Source organism: Dermacentor andersoni, chromosome 4, assembly GCF_023375885.2.
Source record: "Dermacentor andersoni chromosome 4, qqDerAnde1_hic_scaffold, whole genome shotgun sequence".
Taxonomy (NCBI): domain Eukaryota; kingdom Metazoa; phylum Arthropoda; class Arachnida; order Ixodida; family Ixodidae; genus Dermacentor; species Dermacentor andersoni.
The window spans coordinates 198,389,055-198,407,227 of NC_092817.1; the positions used below are offsets into that span (position 1 = coordinate 198,389,055).

The following is an 18,173-nucleotide window of genomic DNA, read 5'->3' on the forward strand; positions in this document are numbered from 1 at the left end:
ATAAAACAAGAGGACGAGCGCAACGATGTGCGTCCGCTGCAGCCCACGTTTGGCGCTAGTAATGAGCCAAGTTATTGATTGTCACTGAGCTGGATACGGGTGTAATAGGTAAACGGTTAGCAGTTTGTGCGACTAAATTTTGCACCATTACTTATACCGGTTACCACCGTCACTGCGCGTACAATCGCCTAGCGGCTTGCATATTGTTTTTGCACTTCGACGTTGGCTCTACCAGTAGGCTGCGCCAGTTGAACGTAACAGTAAATAAAACCAACCACACGTGAGTGTAAAAAAAAGAAAAAAAATTAAGTCACAGAAGCACGCAATAAAAAAAAAAAGCAAAAAGAAGGGTGCCATCAGCACTCGGTGTTCCCAGGTGGTCTCCCTCCCAAGTACTGACCGAGCCCAATGCTGCTTAGCTTCGGGGATCGGACGAGAACCGGCGTATTCAGCATGGTATGGCCGATGGCAGGGATGCTATGTTTACGACTGCACCTGTATCGTGCTATGTGCATTCGCAACGTATTGCTACAGCACGCACGCGGCACTGTCTTTCCGTTGACAGTACAGGCACACGTCGTGTACGTGGATTGCTCCGTTTGTTGTGGTTAGTCGCTGCCGAGTCGAGCTCGCAATAAAACAAGAGGACGAGCGCAACGATGTGCGTCCGCTGCAGCCCACGTTTGGCGCTAGTAATGAGCCAAGTTATTGATTGTCACTGAGCTGGATACGGGTGTAATAGGTAAACGGTTAGCAGTTTGTGCGACTAAATTTTGCACCATTACTGATACCGGTTACCACCGTCACTGCGCGTACAATCGCCTAGCGGCTTGCATATTGTTTTTGCACTTCGACGTTGGCTCTACCAGTAGGCTGCGCCAGTTGAACGTAACAGTAAATAAAACCAACCACACGTGAGTGTAAAAAAAAGAAAAAAATTAAGTCACAGAAGCACGCAATAAAAAAAAAAGCGAAAAGAAGGGTGCCATCAGCACTCGGTGTTCCCAGGTGGTCTCCCTCCCAAGTACTGACCGAGCCTAATGCTGCTTAGCTTCGGGGATCGGACGAGAACCGGCGTATTCAGCATGGTATTTTTTTCTCTCTTTATTGCCAACTTGGCACAATACAGTGAAAAACAGCATCACAACATCACATTAAAAATGCTAGCTTGTGTCTGGCTAGCATAAGTGGGTAAAAAAACGCTTCACGGTCAGGAGTTCGTCCAGATAAACACACCAATCTGGCTTTTCTTCCTTCTGTTTGTACACATCTCGTAAATATGCAATGCTTTCGTTGAAGTTGTCCCGGGCTGACCTCGCGTTGACGTCCGCATTACGCACTGACATTCTGGTTTTCCAAACACTGTGCATTACTAGAATCATTAGCATATCGTACGGCACACCTTCGCTTTCGACGGGAAGAAATCGAATGCCGTAGGGTGTAAGCGGCAGTTCCTTTTTCAGGGTTCTTTGCAAGATGTCCCATAAGAATACGGCATCGTAACAATCGAGAAACATGTGCTCGATTGTTTCAGGCCTTTTGCATATTACACAGTCTACCGACCATGGTACTAACAACCCTTTTTCCTTTAGCCACGGTATTGTAGAAAGTGTGCCACTATGGAGCATGAAAAAGAAAGTTTTGACTGACGATCGGATAATCATACTTTTAACCCTTTTTAAAACATTGCTGCCTGGCCCAGGATTGTACATCCTTCGATACAAGGGAACAGGCATCATCACATCAATTAGGTCTTTGTAGAGGCGTTTTCTCTTGACCTCGCTGAGGTATTCCATTGAAAATCTTACTTTTAGAAACTGGACAGATGGCAGGGATGCTATGTTTACGACTGCACCTGTATCGTGCTATGTGCATTCGCAACGTATTGCTACAGCACGCACGCGGCACTGTCTTTCCGTTGACAGTACAGGCACACGTCGTGTACGTGGATTGCTCCGTTTGTTGTGGTTAGTCGCTGCCGAGTCGAGCTCGCAATAAAACAAGAGGACGAGCGCAACGATGTGCGTCCGCTGCAGCCCACGTTTGGCGCTAGTAATGAGCCAAGTTATTGATTGTCACTGAGCTGGATACGGGTGTAATAGGTAAACGGTTAGCAGTTTGTGCGACTAAATTTTGCACCATTACTTATACCGGTTACCACCGTCACTGCGCGTACAATCGCCTAGCGGCTTGCATATTGTTTTTGCACTTCGACGTTGGCTCTACCAGTAGGCTGCGCCAGTTGAACGTAACAGTAAATAAAACCAACCACACGTGAGTGTAAAAAAAAGAAAAAAAATTAAGTCACAGAAGCACGCAATAAAAAAAAAAAGCAAAAAGAAGGGTGCCATCAGCACTCGGTGTTCCCAGGTGGTCTCCCTCCCAAGTACTGACCGAGCCCAATGCTGCTTAGCTTCGGGGATCGGACGAGAACCGGCGTATTCAGCATGGTATGGCCGATGGCAGGGATGCTATGTTTACGACAGCACCTGTATCGTGCTATGTGCATTCGCAACGTATTGCTACAGCACGCACGCGGCACTGTCTTTCCGTTGACAGTACAGGCACACGTCGTGTACGTGGATTGCTCCGTTTGTTGTGGTTAGCCGCTGCCGAGTCGAGCTCGCAATAAAACAAGAGGACGAGCGCAACGATGTGCGTCCGCTGCAGCCCACGTTTGGCGCTAGTAATGAGCCAAGTTATTGATTGTCACTGAGCTGGATACGGGTGTAATAGGTAAACGGTTAGCAGTTTGTGCGACTAAATTTTGCACCATTACTTATACCGGTTACCACCGTCACTGCGCGTACAATCGCCTAGCGGCTTGCATATTGTTTTTGCACTTCGACGTTGGCTCTACCAGTAGGCTGCGCCAGTTGAACGTAACAGTAAATAAAACCAACCACACGTGAGTGTAAAAAAAAGAAAAAAATTAAGTCACAGAAGCACGCAATAAAAAAAAAAGCGAAAAGAAGGGTGCCATCAGCACTCGGTGTTCCCAGGTGGTCTCCCTCCCAAGTACTGACCGAGCCTAATGCTGCTTAGCTTCGGGGATCGGACGAGAACCGGCGTATTCAGCATGGTATGGCCGATGGCAGGGATGCTATGTTTACGACTGCACCTGTATCGTGCTATGTGCATTCGCAACGTATTGCTACAGCACGCACGCGGCACTGTCTTTCCGTTGACAGTACAGGCACACGTCGTGTACGTGGATTGCTCCGTTTGTTGTGGTTAGTCGCTGCCGAGTCGAGCTCGCAATAAAACAAGAGGACGAGCGCAACGATGTGCGTCCGCTGCAGCCCACGTTTGGCGCTAGTAATGAGCCAAGTTATTGATTGTCACTGAGCTGGATACGGGTGTAATAGGTAAACGGTTAGCAGTTTGTGCGACTAAATTTTGCACCATTACTTATACCGGTTACCACCGTCACTGCGCGTACAATCGCCTAGCGGCTTGCATATTGTTTTTGCACTTCGACGTTGGCTCTACCAGTAGGCTGCGCCAGTTGAACGTAACAGTAAATAAAACCAACCACACGTGAGTGTAAAAAAAAGAAAAAAAATTAAGTCACAGAAGCACGCAATAAAAAAAAAAGCAAAAAGAAGGGTGCCATCAGCACTCGGTGTTCCCAGGTGGTCTCCCTCCCAAGTACTGACCGAGCCCAATGCTGCTTAGCTTCGGGGATCGGAGGAGAACCGGCGTATTCAGCATGGTATGGCCGATGGCAGGGATGCTATGTTTACGACTGCACCTGTATCGTGCTATGTGCATTCGCAACGTATTGCTACAGCACGCACGCGGCACTGTCTTTCCGTTGACAGTACAGGCACACGTCGTGTACGTGGATTGCTCCGTTTGTTGTGGTTAGTCGCTGCCGAGTCGAGCTCGCAATAAAACAAGAGGACGAGCGCAACGATGTGCGTCCGCTGCAGCCCACGTTTGGCGCTAGTAATGAGCCAAGTTATTGATTGTCACTGAGCTGGATACGGGTGTAATAGGTAAACGGTTAGCAGTTTGTGCGACTAAATTTTGCACCATTACTTATACCGGTTACCACCGTCACTGCGCGTACAATCGCCTAGCGGCTTGCATATTGTTTTTGCACTTCGACGTTGGCTCTACCAGTAGGCTGCGCCAGTTGAACGTAACAGTAAATAAAACCAACCACACGTGAGTGTAAAAAAAAGAAAAAAAATTAAGTCACAGAAGCACGCAATAAAAAAAAAAAGCAAAAAGAAGGGTGCCATCAGCACTCGGTGTTCCCAGGTGGTCTCCCTCCCAAGTACTGACCGAGCCCAATGCTGCTTAGCTTCGGGGATCGGACGAGAACCGGCGTATTCAGCATGGTATGGCCGATGGCAGGGATGCTATGTTTACGACTGCACCTGTATCGTGCTATGTGCATTCGCAACGTATTGCTACAGCACGCACGCGGCACTGTCTTTCCGTTGACAGCACAGGCACACGTCGTGTACGTGGATTGCTCCGTTTGTTGTGGTTAGTCGCTGCCGAGTCGAGCTCGCAATAAAACAAGAGGACGAGCGCAACGATGTGCGTCCGCTGCAGCCCACGTTTGGCGCTAGTAATGAGCCAAGTTATTGATTGTCACTGAGCTGGATACGGGTGTAATAGGTAAACGGTTAGCAGTTTGTGCGACTAAATTTTGCACCATTACTTATACCGGTTACCACCGTCACTGCGCGTACAATCGCCTAGCGGCTTGCATATTGTTTTTGCACTTCGACGTTGGCTCTACCAGTAGGCTGCGCCAGTTGAACGTAACAGTAAATAAAACCAACCACACGTGAGTGTAAAAAAAAGAAAAAAAATTAAGTCACAGAAGCACGCAATAAAAAAAAAAAGCAAAAAGAAGGGTGCCATCAGCACTCGGTGTTCCCAGGTGGTCTCCCTCCCAAGTACTGACCGAGCCCAATGCTGCTTAGCTTCGGGGATCGGACGAGAACCGGCGTATTCAGCATGGTATGGCCGATGGCAGGGATGCTATGTTTACGACTGCACCTGTATCGTGCTATGTGCATTCGCAACGTATTGCTACAGCACGCACGCGGCACTGTCTTTCCGTTGACAGTACAGGCACACGTCGTGTACGTGGATTGCTCCGTTTGTTGTGGTTAGTCGCTGCCGAGTCGAGCTCGCAATAAAACAAGAGGACGAGCGCAACGATGTGCGTCCGCTGCAGCCCACGTTTGGCGCTAGTAATGAGCCAAGTTATTGATTGTCACTGAGCTGGATACGGGTGTAATAGGTAAACGGTTAGCAGTTTGTGCGACTAAATTTTGCACCATTACTGATACCGGTTACCACCGTCACTGCGCGTACAATCGCCTAGCGGCTTGCATATTGTTTTTGCACTTCGACGTTGGCTCTACCAGTAGGCTGCGCCAGTTGAACGTAACAGTAAATAAAACCAACCACACGTGAGTGTAAAAAAAAGAAAAAAATTAAGTCACAGAAGCACGCAATAAAAAAAAAAGCGAAAAGAAGGGTGCCATCAGCACTCGGTGTTCCCAGGTGGTCTCCCTCCCAAGTACTGACCGAGCCTAATGCTGCTTAGCTTCGGGGATCGGACGAGAACCGGCGTATTCAGCATGGTATTTTTTTCTCTCTTTATTGCCAACTTGGCACAATACAGTGAAAAACAGCATCACAACATCACATTAAAAATGCTAGCTTGTGTCTGGCTAGCATAAGTGGGTAAAAAAACGCTTCACGGTCAGGAGTTCGTCCAGATAAACACACCAATCTGGCTTTTCTTCCTTCTGTTTGTACACATCTCGTAAATATGCAATGCTTTCGTTGAAGTTGTCCCGGGCTGACCTCGCGTTGACGTCCGCATTACGCACTGACATTCTGGTTTTCCAAACACTGTGCATTACTAGAATCATTAGCATATCGTACGGCACACCTTCGCTTTCGACGGGAAGAAATCGAATGCCGTAGGGTGTAAGCGGCAGTTCCTTTTTCAGGGTTCTTTGCAAGATGTCCCATAAGAATACGGCATCGTAACAATCGAGAAACATGTGCTCGATTGTTTCAGGCCTTTTGCATATTACACAGTCTACCGACCATGGTACTAACAACCCTTTTTCCTTTAGCCACGGTATTGTAGAAAGTGTGCCACTATGGAGCATGAAAAAGAAAGTTTTGACTGACGATCGGATAATCATACTTTTAACCCTTTTTAAAACATTGCTGCCTGGCCCAGGATTGTACATCCTTCGATACAAGGGAACAGGCATCATCACATCAATTAGGTCTTTGTAGAGGCGTTTTCTCTTGACCTCGCTGAGGTATTCCATTGAAAATCTTACTTTTAGAAACTGGACAGATGGCAGGGATGCTATGTTTACGACTGCACCTGTATCGTGCTATGTGCATTCGCAACGTATTGCTACAGCACGCACGCGGCACTGTCTTTCCGTTGACAGTACAGGCACACGTCGTGTACGTGGATTGCTCCGTTTGTTGTGGTTAGTCGCTGCCGAGTCGAGCTCGCAATAAAACAAGAGGACGAGCGCAACGATGTGCGTCCGCTGCAGCCCACGTTTGGCGCTAGTAATGAGCCAAGTTATTGATTGTCACTGAGCTGGATACGGGTGTAATAGGTAAACGGTTAGCAGTTTGTGCGACTAAATTTTGCACCATTACTTATACCGGTTACCACCGTCACTGCGCGTACAATCGCCTAGCGGCTTGCATATTGTTTTTGCACTTCGACGTTGGCTCTACCAGTAGGCTGCGCCAGTTGAACGTAACAGTAAATAAAACCAACCACACGTGAGTGTAAAAAAAAGAAAAAAAATTAAGTCACAGAAGCACGCAATAAAAAAAAAAAGCAAAAAGAAGGGTGCCATCAGCACTCGGTGTTCCCAGGTGGTCTCCCTCCCAAGTACTGACCGAGCCCAATGCTGCTTAGCTTCGGGGATCGGACGAGAACCGGCGTATTCAGCATGGTATGGCCGATGGCAGGGATGCTATGTTTACGACAGCACCTGTATCGTGCTATGTGCATTCGCAACGTATTGCTACAGCACGCACGCGGCACTGTCTTTCCGTTGACAGTACAGGCACACGTCGTGTACGTGGATTGCTCCGTTTGTTGTGGTTAGCCGCTGCCGAGTCGAGCTCGCAATAAAACAAGAGGACGAGCGCAACGATGTGCGTCCGCTGCAGCCCACGTTTGGCGCTAGTAATGAGCCAAGTTATTGATTGTCACTGAGCTGGATACGGGTGTAATAGGTAAACGGTTAGCAGTTTGTGCGACTAAATTTTGCACCATTACTTATACCGGTTACCACCGTCACTGCGCGTACAATCGCCTAGCGGCTTGCATATTGTTTTTGCACTTCGACGTTGGCTCTACCAGTAGGCTGCGCCAGTTGAACGTAACAGTAAATAAAACCAACCACACGTGAGTGTAAAAAAAAGAAAAAAAATTAAGTCACAGAAGCACGCAATAAAAAAAAAAAAGCAAAAAGAAGGGTGCCATCAGCACTCGGTGTTCCCAGGTGGTCTCCCTCCCAAGTACTGACCGAGCCCAATGCTGCTTAGCTTCGGGGATCGGACGAGAACCGGCGTATTCAGCATGGTATGGCCGATGGCAGGGATGCTATGTTTACGACTGCACCTGTATCGTGCTATGTGCATTCGCAACGTATTGCTACAGCACGCACGCGGCACTGTCTTTCCGTTGACAGTACAGGCACACGTCGTGTACGTGGATTGCTCCGTTTGTTGTGGTTAGTCGCTGCCGAGTCGAGCTCGCAATAAAACAAGAGGACGAGCGCAACGATGTGCGTCCGCTGCAGCCCACGTTTGGCGCTAGTAATGAGCCAAGTTATTGATTGTCACTGAGCTGGATACGGGTGTAATAGGTAAACGGTTAGCAGTTTGTGCGACTAAATTTTGCACCATTACTTATACCGGTTACCACCGTCACTGCGCGTACAATCGCCTAGCGGCTTGCATATTGTTTTTGCACTTCGACGTTGGCTCTACCAGTAGGCTGCGCCAGTTGAACGTAACAGTAAATAAAACCAACCACACGTGAGTGTAAAAAAAAGAAAAAAAATTAAGTCACAGAAGCACGCAATAAAAAAAAAAAGCAAAAAGAAGGGTGCCATCAGCACTCGGTGTTCCCAGGTGGTCTCCCTCCCAAGTACTGACCGAGCCCAATGCTGCTTAGCTTCGGGGATCGGACGACAACCGGCGTATTCAGTATGGTATGGCCGATGGCAGGGATGCTATGTTTACGACTGCACCTGTATCGTGCTATGTGCATTCGCAACGTATTGCTACAGCACGCACGCGGCACTGTCTTTCCGTTGACAGTACAGGCACACGTCGTGTACGTGGATTGCTCCGTTTGTTGTGGTTAGTCGCTGCCGAGTCGAGCTCGCAATAAAACAAGAGGACGAGCGCAACGATGTGCGTCCGCTGCAGCCCACGTTTGGCGCTAGTAATGAGCCAAGTTATTGATTGTCACTGAGCTGGATACGGGTGTAATAGGTAAACGGTTAGCAGTTTGTGCGACTAAATTTTGCACCATTACTTATACCGGTTACCACCGTCACTGCGCGTACAATCGCCTAGCGGCTTGCATATTGTTTTTGCACTTCGACGTTGGCTCTACCAGTAGGCTGCGCCAGTTGAACGTAACAGTAAATAAAACCAACCACACGTGAGTGTAAAAAAAAGAAAAAAAATTAAGTCACAGAAGCACGCAATAAAAAAAAAAAGCAAAAAGAAGGGTGCCATCAGCACTCGGTGTTCCCAGGTGGTCTCCCTCCCAAGTACTGACCGAGCCCAATGCTGCTTAGCTTCGGGGATCGGACGAGAACCGGCGTATTCAGCATGGTATGGCCGATGGCAGGGATGCTATGTTTACGACTGCACCTGTATCGTGCTATGTGCATTCGCAACGTATTGCTACAGCACGCACGCGGCACTGTCTTTCCGTTGACAGTACAGGCACACGTCGTGTACGTGGATTGCTCCGTTTGTTGTGGTTAGTCGCTGCCGAGTCGAGCTCGCAATAAAACAAGAGGACGAGCGCAACGATGTGCGTCCGCTGCAGCCCACGTTTGGCGCTAGTAATGAGCCAAGTTATTGATTGTCACTGAGCTGGATACGGGTGTAATAGGTAAACGGTTAGCAGTTTGTGCGACTAAATTTTGCACCATTACTTATACCGGTTACCACCGTCACTGCGCGTACAATCGCCTAGCGGCTTGCATATTGTTTTTGCACTTCGACGTTGGCTCTACCAGTAGGCTGCGCCAGTTGAACGTAACAGTAAATAAAACCAACCACACGTGAGTGTAAAAAAAAGAAAAAAAATTAAGTCACAGAAGCACGCAATAAAAAAAAAAAAGCAAAAAGAAGGGTGCCATCAGCACTCGGTGTTCCCAGGTGGTCTCCCTCCCAAGTACTGACCGAGCCCAATGCTGCTTAGCTTCGGGGATCGGACGAGAACCGGCGTATTCAGCATGGTATGGCCGATGGCAGGGATGCTATGTTTACGACTGCACCTGTATCGTGCTATGTGCATTCGCAACGTATTGCTACAGCACGCACGCGGCACTGTCTTTCCGTTGACAGTACAGGCACACGTCGTGTACGTGGATTGCTCCGTTTGTTGTGGTTAGTCGCTGCCGAGTCGAGCTCGCAATAAAACAAGAGGACGAGCGCAACGATGTGCGTCCGCTGCAGCCCACGTTTGGCGCTAGTAATGAGCCAAGTTATTGATTGTCACTGAGCTGGATACGGGTGTAATAGGTAAACGGTTAGCAGTTTGTGCGACTAAATTTTGCACCATTACTTATACCGGTTACCACCGTCACTGCGCGTACAATCGCCTAGCGGCTTGCATATTGTTTTTGCACTTCGACGTTGGCTCTACCAGTAGGCTGCGCCAGTTGAACGTAACAGTAAATAAAACCAACCACACGTGAGTGTAAAAAAAAGAAAAAAAATTAAGTCACAGAAGCACGCAATAAAAAAAAAAAAGCAAAAAGAAGGGTGCCATCAGCACTCGGTGTTCCCAGGTGGTCTCCCTCCCAAGTACTGACCGAGCCCAATGCTGCTTAGCTTCGGGGATCGGACGAGAACCGGCGTATTCAGCATGGTATGGCCGATGGCAGGGATGCTATGTTTACGACTGCACCTGTATCGTGCTATGTGCATTCGCAACGTATTGCTACAGCACGCACGCGGCACTGTCTTTCCGTTGACAGTACAGGCACACGTCGTGTACGTGGATTGCTCCGTTTGTTGTGGTTAGTCGCTGCCGAGTCGAGCTCGCAATAAAACAAGAGGACGAGCGCAACGATGTGCGTCCGCTGCAGCCCACGTTTGGCGCTAGTAATGAGCCAAGTTATTGATTGTCACTGAGCTGGATACGGGTGTAATAGGTAAACGGTTAGCAGTTTGTGCGACTAAATTTTGCACCATTACTTATACCGGTTACCACCGTGACTGCGCGTACAATCGCCTAGCGGCTTGCATATTGTTTTTGCACTTCGACGTTGCCTCTACCAGTAGGCTGCGCCAGTTGAACGTAACAGTAAATAAAACCAACCACACGTGAGTGTAAAAAAAAGAAAAAAAATTAAGTCACAGAAGCACGCAATAAAAAAAAAAGCAAAAAGAAGGGTGCCATCAGCACTCGGTGTTCCCAGGCGGTCTCCCTCCCAAGTACTGACCGAGCCCAATGCTGCTTAGCTTCGGGGATCGGACGAGAACCGGCGTATTCAGCATGGTATGGCCGATGGCAGGGATGCTATGTTTACGACTGCACCTGTATCGTGCTATGTGCATTCGCAACGTATTGCTACAGCACGCACGCGGCACTGTCTTTCCGTTGACAGTACAGGCACACGTCGTGTACGTGGATTGCTCCGTTTGTTGTGGTTAGTCGCTGCCGAGTCGAGCTCGCAATAAAACAAGAGGACGAGCGCAACGATGTGCGTCCGCTGCAGCCCACGTTTGGCGCTAGTAATGAGCCAAGTTATTGATTGTCACTGAGCTAGATACGGGTGTAATAGGTAAACGGTTAGCAGTTTGTGCGACTAAATTTTGCACCATTACTTATACCGGTTACCACCGTCACTGCGCGTACAATCGCCTAGCGGCTTGCATATTGTTTTTGCACTTCGACGTTGGCTCTACCAGTAGGCTGCGCCAGTTGAACGTAACAGTAAATAAAACCAACCACACGTGAGTGTAAAAAAAAGAAAAAAAATTAAGTCACAGAAGCACGCAATAAAAAAAAAAAAAGCAAAAAGAAGGGTGCCATCAGCACTCGGTGTTCCCAGGTGGTCTTCCTCCCAAGTACTGACCGAGCCCAATGCTGCTTAGCTTCGGGGATCGGACGAGAACCGGCGTATTCAGCATGGTATGGCCGATGGCAGGGATGCTATGTTTACGACTGCACCTGTATCGTGCTATGTGCATTCGCAACGTATTGCTACAGCACGCACGCGGCACTGTCTTTCCGTTGACAGTACAGGCACACGTCGTGTACGTGGATTGCTCCGTTTGTTGTGGTTAGTCGCTGCCGAGTCGAGCTCGCAATAAAACAAGAGGACGAGCGCAACGATGTGCGTCCGCTGCAGCCCACGTTTGGCGCTAGTAATGAGCCAAGTTATTGATTGTCACTGAGCTGGATACGGGTGTAATAGGTAAACGGTTAGCAGTTTGTGCGACTAAATTTTGCACCATTACTTATACCGGTTACCACCGTGACTGCGCGTACAATCGCCTAGCGGCTTGCATATTGTTTTTGCACTTCGACGTTGCCTCTACCAGTAGGCTGCGCCAGTTGAACGTAACAGTAAATAAAACCAACCACACGTGACTGTAAAAAAAAGAAAAAAAATTAAGTCACAGAAGCACGCAATAAAAAAAAAAGCAAAAAGAAGGGTGCCATCAGCACTCGGTGTTCCCAGGTGGTCTCCCTCCCAAGTACTGACCGAGCCCAATGCTGCTTAGCTTCGGGGATCGGACGAGAACCGGCGTATTCAGCATGGTATGGCCGATGGCAGGGATGCTATGTTTACGACTGCACCTGTATCGTGCTATGTGCATTCGCAACGTATTGCTACAGCACGCACGCGGCACTGTCTTTCCGTTGACAGTACAGGCACACGTCGTGTACGTGGATTGCTCCGTTTGTTGTGGTTAGTCGCTGCCGAGTCGAGCTCGCAATAAAACAAGAGGACGAGCGCAACGATGTGCGTCCGCTGCAGCCCACGTTTGGCGCTAGTAATGAGCCAAGTTATTGATTGTCACTGAGCTAGATACGGGTGTAATAGGTAAACGGTTAGCAGTTTGTGCGACTAAATTTTGCACCATTACTTATACCGGTTACCACCGTCACTGCGCGTACAATCGCCTAGCGGCTTGCATATTGTTTTTGCACTTCGACGTTGGCTCTACCAGTAGGCTGCGCCAGTTGAACGTAACAGTAAATAAAACCAACCACACGTGAGTGTAAAAAAAAGAAAAAAAATTAAGTCACAGAAGCACGCAATAAAAAAAAAAAGCAAAAAGAAGGGTGCCATCAGCACTCGGTGTTCCCAGGTGGTCTCCCTCCCAAGTACTGACCGAGCCCAATGCTGCTTAGCTTCGGGGATCGGACGAGAACCGGCGTATTCAGCATGGTATGGCCGATGGCAGGGATGCTATGTTTACGACTGCACCTGTATCGTGCTATGTGCATTCGCAACGTATTGCTACAGCACGCACGCGGCACTGTCTTTCCGTTGACAGTACAGGCACACGTCGTGTACGTGGACTGCTCCGTTTGTTGTGGTTAGTCGCTGCCGAGTCGAGCTCGCAATAAAACAAGAGGACGAGCGCAACGATGTGCGTCCGCTGCAGCCCACGTTTGGCGCTAGTAATGAGCCAAGTTATTGATTGTCACTGAGCTGGATACGGGTGTAATAGGTAAACGGTTAGCAGTTTGTGCGACTAAATTTTGCACCATTACTTATACCGGTTACCACCGTCACTGCGCTTACAATCGCCTAGCGGCTTGCATATTGTTTTTGCACTTCGACGTTGGCTCTACCAGTAGGCTGCGCCAGTTGAACGTAACAGTAAATAAAACCAACCACACGTGAGTGTAAAAAAAAGAAAAATAATTAAGTCACAGAAGCACGCAATAAAAAAAAAAAGCAAAAAGAAGGGTGCCATCAGCACTCGGTGTTCCCAGGTGGTCTCCCTCCCAAGTACTGACCGAGCCCAATGCTGCTTAGCTTCGGGGATCGGACGAGAACCGGCGTATTCAGCATGGTATGGCCGATGGCAGGGATGCTATGTTTACGACTGCACCTGTATCGTGCTATGTGCATTCGCAACGTATTGCTACAGCACGCACGCGGCACTGTCTTTCCGTTGACAGTACAGGCACACGTCGTGTACGTGGATTGCTCCGTTTGTTGTGGTTAGTCGCTGCCGAGTCGAGCTCGCAATAAAACAAGAGGACGAGCGCAACGATGTGCGTCCGCTGCAGCCCACGTTTGGCGCTAGTAATGAGCCAAGTTATTGATTGTCACTGAGCTGGATACGGGTGTAATAGGTAAACGGTTAGCAGTTTGTGCGACTAAATTTTGCACCATTACTTATACCGGTTACCACCGTCACTGCGCGTACAATCGCCTAGCGGCTTGCATATTGTTTTTGCACTTCGACGTTGGCTCTACCAGTAGGCTGCGCCAGTTGAACGTAACAGTAAATAAAACCAACCACACGTGAGTGTAAAAAAAAGAAAAAAAATTAAGTCACAGAAGCACGCAATAAAAAAAAAAAGCAAAAAGAAGGGTGCCATCAGCACTCGGTGTTCCCAGGTGGTCTCCCTCCCAAGTACTGACCGAGCCCAATGCTGCTTAGCTTCGGGGATCGGACGAGAACCGGCGTATTCAGCATGGTATGGCCGATGGCAGGGATGCTATGTTTACGACTGCACCTGTATCGTGCTATGTGCATTCGCAACGTATTGCTACAGCACGCACGCGGCACTGTCTTTCCGTTGACAGTACAGGCACACGTCGTGTACGTGGATTGCTCCGTTTGTTGTGGTTAGTCGCTGCCGAGTCGAGCTCGCAATAAAACAAGAGGACGAGCGCAACGATGTGCGTCCGCTGCAGCCCACGTTTGGCGCTAGTAATGAGCCAAGTTATTGATTGTCACTGAGCTGGATACGGGTGTAATAGGTAAACGGTTAGCAGTTTGTGCGACTAAATTTTGCACCATTGCTTATACCGGTTACCACCGTCACTGCGCGTACAATCGCCTAGCGGCTTGCATATTGTTTTTGCACTTCGACGTTGGCTCTACCAGTAGGCTGCGCCAGTTGAACGCAACAGTAAATAAAACCAACCACACGTGAGTGTAAAAAAAAGAAAAAAAATTAAGTCACAGAAGCACGCAATAAAAAAAAAAAGCAAAAAGAAGGGTGCCATCAGCACTCGGTGTTCCCAGGTGGTCTCCCTCCCAAGTACTGACCGAGCCCAATGCTGCTTAGCTTCGGGGATCGGACGAGAACCGGCGTATTCAGCATGGTATGGCCGATGGCAGGGATGCTATGTTTACGACTGCACCTGTATCGTGCTATGTGCATTCGCAACGTATTGCTACAGCACGCACGCGGCACTGTCTTTCCGTTGACAGTACAGGCACACGTCGTGTACGTGGATTGCTCCGTTTGTTGTGGTTAGTCGCTGCCGAGTCGAGCTCGCAATAAAACAAGAGGACGAGCGCAACGATGTGCGTCCGCTGCAGCCCACGTTTGGCGCTAGTAATGAGCCAAGTTATTGATTGTCACTGAGCTGGATACGGGTGTAATAGGTAAACGGTTAGCAGTTTGTGCGACTAAATTTTGCACCATTACTTATACCGGTTACCACCGTCACTGCGCGTACAATCGCCTAGCGGCTTGCATATTGTTTTTGCACTTCGACGTTGGCTCTACCAGTAGGCTGCGCCAGTTGAACGTAACAGTAAATAAAACCAACCACACGTGAGTGTAAAAAAAAGAAAAAAAATTAAGTCACAGAAGCACGCAATAAAAAAAAAAAGCAAAAAGAAGGGTGCCATCAGCACTCGGTGTTCCCAGGTGGTCTCCCTCCCAAGTACTGACCGAGCCCAATGCTGCTTAGCTTCGGGGATCGGACGAGAACCGGCGTATTCAGCATGGTATGGCCGATGGCAGGGATGCTATGTTTACGACTGCACCTGTATCGTGCTATGTGCATTCGCAACGTATTGCTACAGCACGCACGCGGCACTGTCTTTCCGTTGACAGTACAGGCACACGTCGTGTACGTGGATTGCTCCGTTTGTTGTGGTTAGTCGCTGCCGAGTCGAGCTCGCAATAAAACAAGAGGACGAGCGCAACGATGTGCGTCCGCTGCAGCCCACGTTTGGCGCTAGTAATGAGCCAAGTTATTGATTGTCACTGAGCTGGATACGGGTGTAATAGGTAAACGGTTAGCAGTTTGTGCGACTAAATTTTGCACCATTACTTATACCGGTTACCACCGTCACTGCGCGTACAATCGCCTAGCGGCTTGCATATTGTTTTTGCACTTCGACGTTGGCTCTACCAGTAGGCTGCGCCAGTTGAACGTAACAGTAAATAAAACCAACCACACGTGAGTGTAAAAAAAAGAAAAAAAATTTAGTCACAGAAGCACGCAATAAAAAAAAAAAGCAAAAAGAAGGGTGCCATCAGCACTCGGTGTTCCCAGGTGGTCTCCCTCCCAAGTACTGACCGAGCCCAATGCTGCTTAGCTTCGGGGATCGGACGAGAACCGGCGTATTCAGCATGGTATGGCCGATGGCAGGGATGCTATGTTTACGACTGCACCTGTATCGTGCTATGTGCATTCGCAACGTATTGCTACAGCACGCACGCGGCACTGTCTTTCCGTTGACAGTACAGGCACACGTCGTGTACGTGGATTGCTCCGTTTGTTGTGGTTAGTCGCTGCCGAGTCGAGCTCGCAATAAAACAAGAGGACGAGCGCAACGATGTGCGTCCGCTGCAGCCCACGTTTGGCGCTAGTAATGAGCCAAGTTATTGATTGTCACTGAGCTGGATACGGGTGTAATAGGTAAACGGTTAGCAGTTTGTGCGACTAAATTTTGAACCATTACTTATACCGGTTACCACCGTCACTGCGCGTACAATCGCCTAGCGGCTTGCATATTGTTTTTGCACTTCGACGTTGGCTCTACGAGTAGGCTGCGCCAGTTGAACGTAACAGTAAATAAAACCAACCACACGTGAGTGTAAAAAAAAGAAAAAAAATTAAGTCACAGAAGCACGCAATAAAAAAAAAAGCAAAAAGAAGGGTGCCATCAGCACTCGGTGTTCCCAGGTGGTCTCCCTCCCAAGTACTGACCGAGCCCAATGCTGCTTAGCTTCGGGGATCGGACGAGAACCGGCGTATTCATCATGGTATGGCCGATTTTTTTTTTTTTTTTTATTTAATGCCGGTCTTTGACATAACACAGAAAATACACGCATCTCACAAATGGAAAACAGCGAAAAAAAATTACAATAATGCCATCCGTCCGTATAGGACCGGCGTTGTCAAATTAAAATTCCTTCATGGCTGTGAGAGGTTCTAGCCTCGACAGCCAATCCGGTGCACATTCTTGCATTTTCTGTACATCAAGAAACCGCGACATACATTCTGTGAAATATATATGAACCGGCCGTGCGTCGGGATCGCAGTGGTACCCAGGCATTCGAGACCGCCATATACAGTGGAGGGCATTCACCATAATGAAGTCATATGGGATGCCATCTTCATCCTTAATAGGCAGATACCTGATCCCTTGGGGGTTTACAGGTAATTCTTTCTTCAGGGTTCGCTTCAAGACGTCCCAGAAGAACACAGCAGCCCAGCAGTGCAAGAACACATGATCTATGGTTTCGGGCTTCTTGCAGATCAAGCAGTGAGAACCCCAAGGTACGAGACAGCCTCGTTCTTCCATAAAAGTCTTCACGGACAGGGTTCCAGTGTGGAGCCTAAAAAAGAAGGATTTTACCCCTGGTGGCACCTGCATGCGTTTAACCCGTTTAAGGACGTCCTGTCCTGGCCCTCCACTGTACATGGCTCTGTATAACGGCACTGGGAAAACAATGTCGCACACATCTTTATACAGCGTTTTCCTTTTCACTTGACACAAGTAATCACTTGAAAAACGAACAGTAAGAAAACGCACACTGTCTACCACTTCCTTAAAATAGCCACGAAGTCTTCCGGTTATGCCGGCCGTACTGACAACATGTGCCGGCAATGCGTCGGTCAATCTGTGCTGACATACGGTGCGCAGGAAAGGATCGCGCACGTCGCGGAAAAACAAAAATCGGTTTACTAGTTGTCGAACAAAAAGATGCGCCAAACCCACACCCCCGTCCTTCACTCTTCTGAACAAATTTGTTCGACTGCACCTTTCCCAGGTTGAACCCCAGATGAACACCGCAAACACTCTGTGCAACCTTTGCACATTTACTCTAGAACAATATAACGCTTGTATAACGTAGTATAACTTGGCGACTAAAAAGATGTTACAAACTGTCGCTCTTGCAAATACAGACAGGTTAGTAGCTTTCCATTTGTCTACTTTTTCTTTAATTTCACTCGTTTGCTTCCTCCAATATTCATCACTGCTATTGTAACTATCTAGGGGAACACCTAGATACCTCATCGGAGTTCTCACCCAGCTCACACTCGCGAAATAGACCGGTGCGGAAAGCCAGTCCCCGTGCCACAGTCCGAGGGATTTGCTCCAATTTACTCTGCTACCAGACACTTCACAGAAATGATTTACTACAGTTATTGCTTCGGTTACGCTTGGTTTATCTATGCAACACACTGCAATGTCGTCTGCATACGCCAATAGCTTCACTTCTGTCGCTGCCAATCTAAAACCACGTATTTTGTCATTTTCATTTATTGCCACACACATGGCCTCTATATAAATAGCAAACAGAAGTGGACTGAGGGGACAGCCTTGGCGCACTGAACGCATAATGTTAATGGGGGCCCCCAGTGACTTATTAACAATTAATCTGGTTGTGCAATTCTTGTACGCCAAGGCCACGCCCTCAGTGATGATGGAACCGACATTAA

At 48.4% G+C, this 18,173-nt stretch overlaps 19 non-coding genes and 3 pseudogenes across 19 annotated transcripts; all 22 read right to left on the reverse strand.

The window, feature by feature from the left end:
* Positions 1–351: 351 nt before the first annotated feature.
* Positions 352–470, reverse strand: LOC126534015 (5S ribosomal RNA). The gene has a single exon (XR_007600180.1). It is a non-coding gene; the product is annotated as a 5S ribosomal RNA (ribosomal RNA).
* A 1,875-nt stretch (positions 471–2,345) lies between these two features.
* Positions 2,346–2,464, reverse strand: LOC126534008 (5S ribosomal RNA). The gene has a single exon (XR_007600179.1). It is a non-coding gene; the product is annotated as a 5S ribosomal RNA (ribosomal RNA).
* Positions 2,465–2,977: 513 nt separating this feature from the next.
* On the reverse strand, positions 2,978–3,096 carry LOC126533888 (5S ribosomal RNA; annotated as a pseudogene).
* A 514-nt stretch (positions 3,097–3,610) lies between these two features.
* On the reverse strand, positions 3,611–3,729 carry LOC126533822 (5S ribosomal RNA). Its single transcript, XR_007600109.1, has one exon. It is a non-coding gene; the product is annotated as a 5S ribosomal RNA (ribosomal RNA).
* A 515-nt stretch (positions 3,730–4,244) lies between these two features.
* On the reverse strand, positions 4,245–4,363 carry LOC126533999 (5S ribosomal RNA). The gene has a single exon (XR_007600177.1). It is a non-coding gene; the product is annotated as a 5S ribosomal RNA (ribosomal RNA).
* A 515-nt stretch (positions 4,364–4,878) lies between these two features.
* Positions 4,879–4,997, reverse strand: LOC126533993 (5S ribosomal RNA). Its single transcript, XR_007600171.1, has one exon. It is a non-coding gene; the product is annotated as a 5S ribosomal RNA (ribosomal RNA).
* Positions 4,998–6,872: 1,875 nt separating this feature from the next.
* Positions 6,873–6,991, reverse strand: LOC126533951 (5S ribosomal RNA). The gene has a single exon (XR_007600152.1). It is a non-coding gene; the product is annotated as a 5S ribosomal RNA (ribosomal RNA).
* A 516-nt stretch (positions 6,992–7,507) lies between these two features.
* On the reverse strand, positions 7,508–7,626 carry LOC126533883 (5S ribosomal RNA). Its single transcript, XR_007600128.1, has one exon. It is a non-coding gene; the product is annotated as a 5S ribosomal RNA (ribosomal RNA).
* Positions 7,627–8,141: 515 nt separating this feature from the next.
* Positions 8,142–8,260, reverse strand: LOC126533988 (5S ribosomal RNA; annotated as a pseudogene).
* Positions 8,261–8,775: 515 nt separating this feature from the next.
* LOC126533819 (5S ribosomal RNA) lies at positions 8,776–8,894 on the reverse strand. The gene has a single exon (XR_007600106.1). It is a non-coding gene; the product is annotated as a 5S ribosomal RNA (ribosomal RNA).
* A 516-nt stretch (positions 8,895–9,410) lies between these two features.
* LOC126534214 (5S ribosomal RNA) lies at positions 9,411–9,529 on the reverse strand. Its single transcript, XR_007600283.1, has one exon. It is a non-coding gene; the product is annotated as a 5S ribosomal RNA (ribosomal RNA).
* A 516-nt stretch (positions 9,530–10,045) lies between these two features.
* On the reverse strand, positions 10,046–10,164 carry LOC126534159 (5S ribosomal RNA). The gene has a single exon (XR_007600261.1). It is a non-coding gene; the product is annotated as a 5S ribosomal RNA (ribosomal RNA).
* Positions 10,165–10,678: 514 nt separating this feature from the next.
* LOC126533802 (5S ribosomal RNA) lies at positions 10,679–10,797 on the reverse strand. Its single transcript, XR_007600102.1, has one exon. It is a non-coding gene; the product is annotated as a 5S ribosomal RNA (ribosomal RNA).
* Positions 10,798–11,314: 517 nt separating this feature from the next.
* LOC126533876 (5S ribosomal RNA) lies at positions 11,315–11,433 on the reverse strand. The gene has a single exon (XR_007600126.1). It is a non-coding gene; the product is annotated as a 5S ribosomal RNA (ribosomal RNA).
* A 514-nt stretch (positions 11,434–11,947) lies between these two features.
* On the reverse strand, positions 11,948–12,066 carry LOC126534103 (5S ribosomal RNA). Its single transcript, XR_007600237.1, has one exon. It is a non-coding gene; the product is annotated as a 5S ribosomal RNA (ribosomal RNA).
* A 515-nt stretch (positions 12,067–12,581) lies between these two features.
* LOC126534042 (5S ribosomal RNA) lies at positions 12,582–12,700 on the reverse strand. Its single transcript, XR_007600187.1, has one exon. It is a non-coding gene; the product is annotated as a 5S ribosomal RNA (ribosomal RNA).
* A 515-nt stretch (positions 12,701–13,215) lies between these two features.
* Positions 13,216–13,334, reverse strand: LOC126534497 (5S ribosomal RNA). The gene has a single exon (XR_007600379.1). It is a non-coding gene; the product is annotated as a 5S ribosomal RNA (ribosomal RNA).
* A 515-nt stretch (positions 13,335–13,849) lies between these two features.
* On the reverse strand, positions 13,850–13,968 carry LOC126534490 (5S ribosomal RNA). The gene has a single exon (XR_007600378.1). It is a non-coding gene; the product is annotated as a 5S ribosomal RNA (ribosomal RNA).
* A 515-nt stretch (positions 13,969–14,483) lies between these two features.
* On the reverse strand, positions 14,484–14,602 carry LOC126534482 (5S ribosomal RNA). The gene has a single exon (XR_007600377.1). It is a non-coding gene; the product is annotated as a 5S ribosomal RNA (ribosomal RNA).
* A 515-nt stretch (positions 14,603–15,117) lies between these two features.
* LOC126534467 (5S ribosomal RNA) lies at positions 15,118–15,236 on the reverse strand. The gene has a single exon (XR_007600375.1). It is a non-coding gene; the product is annotated as a 5S ribosomal RNA (ribosomal RNA).
* Positions 15,237–15,751: 515 nt separating this feature from the next.
* Positions 15,752–15,870, reverse strand: LOC126534460 (5S ribosomal RNA). The gene has a single exon (XR_007600374.1). It is a non-coding gene; the product is annotated as a 5S ribosomal RNA (ribosomal RNA).
* Positions 15,871–16,384: 514 nt separating this feature from the next.
* LOC126534584 (5S ribosomal RNA) lies at positions 16,385–16,503 on the reverse strand (annotated as a pseudogene).
* Between the last annotated feature and the right edge of the window lie 1,670 nt (positions 16,504–18,173).